The following is a 4,076-nucleotide window of genomic DNA, read 5'->3' as shown; positions in this document are numbered from 1 at the left end:
GGCATCTATAGCAGTCCAATTTGTTTTGTCTTCCTAATCTGCACTGCCCAACAGCAAGTCTATTAGTGTCATGTAGCCTATTGAACTATGTACAATGCTGCTTTTCTATATGTAGAGTTCTTTCTGTTAAAGTCCTGGAAGACAGTGCTATAATGGTATGAAAGATTTGTAACATAAGTGCTGAGTGTATTTTTCACAGGGTTTTCTATTACCTTACAAATGGGCCTATTTACTAAGCTACAGTAATGAAGCATTAAGTGTCAAATACTAAATTCAATGTTTAATGGGCATTAAAACCATGTTAATGTGTGTTATCAGCAATGCTTACATGAGTATTGCTGATTATGCAAAAAAAGTAGGCCCAATGTGAGAAAAATATTAATGAGCTGCTTTGCATTCAAATGCATGCAAAGCAGTTCACTAATATCAAAACAGAGTAACTTGGATTGTGATAAATAATAAATATCACAATCCATGTTAATCCTTGGAAGGTTAACAATACCTTAAAAGGTATAGCTAAATTTCCCTGAAAGCATTAGCAAGCTAACATACATGTCGATGCTCTCAGGGAACTTCCCCACCATGGGAATAGGAATAGGATGCCCTGAATGAAAAATACCACCTCCCTCACTGCACTCAAAAGCCAGCTTTTCTTCAGCTCCTCAATTCCTGGCACAGTGCCACAACCACTCCACCTCCATCCAATACAGAACTCCCACACTGGTACCCCAAGCCCCCAACCCCCAGCTGCCCCTTCCCAGGTAGAAGTGACTGGGACCCCTGGGACAGGAGTCATTGTTAATGACTCCTGCCTTATTTGTTTCTTTTATGTGCATTCTGCCTTTTGGAATGTCTAAGCAGATTACGTTTAGGTACTGTAGGTATTTCCCTATCCTCAAAGGGCTTACAATCTAAGGGGCAGATTTTAAGAGCCCTGCTCGCGTAAATCCGCCCGGATTTACGCGAGCAGGGCCTTGCGCGCCGGTGCGCCTATTTTACATAGGCCTGCCGGTGCTCGCAGAGCCCCGGGACTCGCGTAAGTCCCGGGGTTTCTCGAGGGGGGCGTGTCGGGGGCGGGGCCGATCGGCGCGGCGTTTTCTGGGCGGGACGCAGCGTTTCGGGGCGGGCCCAGGGGCGTGGTTTCGGCCCGGGGCGGTCCGGGGGCGTGGCCGCACCCTCCGGAACCGCCCCCGGGTCGCATCTAAGCGCGCCAGCGGCCCGCTGGCGCGCGGGGATTTACTTCTCCCTCTGGGAGGCGTAAATCCCCCGACAAAGGTAGGGGGGGTTTAGACAGGGCCGGGGGGGTGGGTTAGGTAGAGGAAGGGAGGGGAAGGTGACGGGAGGGAGAAAGCGAATTCCCTCCGAGGCCGCTCCGATTTCGGAGCGGCCTCGGAGGGAACGGAGGTAGGCTGCGCGGTTCGGCGCGCGCTGGCTACACGAAATCGGCAGCCTTGCGCGCGCTGATCCGGGATTTTAGCAGATACGCGCGGCTACGCACGTATCTACTAAAATCCAGCGTACTTTTGTTTGCGCCTGATGCGCCTACAAAAGTACGCGAGGGCGCCCTTTTTTAAAATCTACCCCTTAATGTCAGGAGAAGTTATGAATAGACTAACTAGGATCTACCTCTTGGTTATTTGTGTGGGAAATGTTTTTACAATTTCCAGAAAATCATCATTTTTGTTTTATTCCAGATTTACCTACAGGAGCCATAATTTGCAGTAGAAATATAGCAGGATTAGGTTTTCTTGAAAACATAGAGGTAGATCTTTAAAAAGTACGTGCGCACGTACTTTTGTTCGCGCAAAAGGCGCGAACAAAAGTATGCCGGATTTTATAAGATACGTGCGTAGCCACGCGTATCTTATAAAATCCGGGGTCGGTGCACGCAAGGCTGCGCAAAATCGGCAGCCTGCGCATGCCAAGCCACGCAGCATGCCTCCGTTCCCTCCGAGGCCGCTCCGAAATCGGAGTGGCCTTGGAGGGAACTTTCCTTCCACATCCCCCCACCTTCCACATCCCCCCACCTTCCCCTATCTAACCCACCCCCCAGCCCTACCTAAATCCCCCCCTACCTTTGTTGGGCAAGTTACGCCTGCTTGAAGCAGGCGTAACTTGCGCGTGCCGCCTCGCATCCCCCGGCACAGGCCGCAGTCCCGGGGGACTCGAGACCACCCTCCCAGCCCGCCCCCGAACTGCCATCACGCCCCCCGAGCACGCCCCGGACACGCCCCCTACTGCCCCTTTTACAAAGCCCCGGGACTTACGCGTCCCAGGGCTTTGCGTGCACCGGCGGCCTATGCAAAATAGGCAGCCCGGTGCGTGAGTGCCCTGCGCGCGTAAATCCGGGAGGATTTACGCGCGCAGGGCTTTTAAAATCTAGCCCATAATGGGGTAGGGGATAAAATGACCAGATCATCTGAATATAGCACGTATTTGATCCCTGAGTTATTTTAATTTCAATCCTGGGATTTAGGATCTCTCTAACAGTGTGGGGAAATCATTGATGTAGATGTTAAGGCATGTGAGGCTCAGGCAGCTTCCTGGTCTTACTACTTGATCCTACAATCTACAGCTGATGGATTTGATTATATCCCCAAACAGAATCAAAATATTCTCCATCATCTGGTACAAGACTATCTGGTTTCTTCCATTATCCCTTCCTATTCCTGTACTTTCATTTCCTCTCAAGGATCTTCTGTGCTTACAGTATGTAAATGGATTCACTCTGCTGTCTTTCCCTAACCCCTTGCATTTGCACACAGATTTCTGCAATTGGTCCTCTCCTGTTTAACACTTAAGCCTGTTCACTTAGTTCTTTCACAAATGGGCACCAGACTCTATTGATCATGGGATTTTATTCAGTGCTATCTAGAATAAAAAAAAAGTAAAGAAATGACAATGCCCTTATTCTTCAGGAAATCTCATTTCAGTGAGCAAACAGTGGAGGAGGGACTTAGGGAACAACACAAAATTATAAGCTTCCCTGAGAACAAAATATCATGGCTAAATCACCAATTTTGCTAAAACATTAAAACAATTGGTATAATACAAAGTCATCATTTTGTTTTTGTTACATTTATGCTATATGTTTTTGAATTTTATCACTGTTTTTTGTGTTTACCACTGTGGTAACTTGCGCCATTCATGGCTGGGGCAACAGTCAATAAGATAAAGGAGGCAGACACTGGCTGTTTGCTTATATACAATTTATTTACAGAGATAAAGCAAAACAGAAGAAATAAACTGCTCACCTGGCAGTCCTGCTAACAAACTCAATCAAATGTATGTGGTCCTGGCATATTCTAGCCTCCTTCCTGCTTCCTGGGACCTGCTTAACCTTTCTAGGCCCTGAGTTATTTTGCTTTGATTAAAGGCTTCTCCCTTTACCCAGGATTCCCTGTGGGTCTGGCTCTTAAGGTGGACTGGGAAAGACAGCTGTGTTGATCCCTTAAGGTGGTCTGAGGGAGTTTCTTGTAGAGTCTCTCACACACCCTCCTCTTCAGCTCAGCCCTGTTGGGATGAGTGCCTACCTGTACCAAGGACACCTCTCTGTTTTCTTTTCTGCCCTATGTCAGATTTTATAGTTGAAGGACTGTAGGGCCAGGAACTATCTCATCATCCTCGCATTAGACTCCTTGATCCTATTCATCTATAGGAGCTGTTGGTGTTCCATTATGAGTGTGAATTGCTGTCCCAGCAGGTAACAGCACAAGGCCTCCTTCTCAACTGTTGAGTAGAGCCTCTCACTTGCCATCAGCTTCCAGCTAATGAATGCCACAGGATGTTCTTTATCATCCTTCTCTTCGATTGAGACTGTTCCCAAGCCTACTTCTGAGGCATCTGTCTCTACCATGAAGGGTTCGGTGAAGTCTTATATACTCATATAGGATGTGTTGTCATCAGTAGGCACCACAGGAAGTCCCAGCTGCAGGACCTATAAAGGAGGTCCAGAGCAATAGGAAGTTCTAACCAAGATCCTTGAATGCAGCAGATGCCAAGGGCTATGCCAGAGTCGCTTCAGGTCAGAGATGAGGGATGTTATAGTGGGCAACACAATAATAATGGGAGACATC

The sequence above is a fragment of the Rhinatrema bivittatum genome, chromosome 2 (genome assembly GCF_901001135.1).
Source record: "Rhinatrema bivittatum chromosome 2, aRhiBiv1.1, whole genome shotgun sequence".
Lineage (NCBI taxonomy): Eukaryota > Metazoa > Chordata > Amphibia > Gymnophiona > Rhinatrematidae > Rhinatrema > Rhinatrema bivittatum.
The sequence above is the reverse complement of the archived record's forward strand: the minus strand, read 5'-3'. Positions refer to the sequence as shown.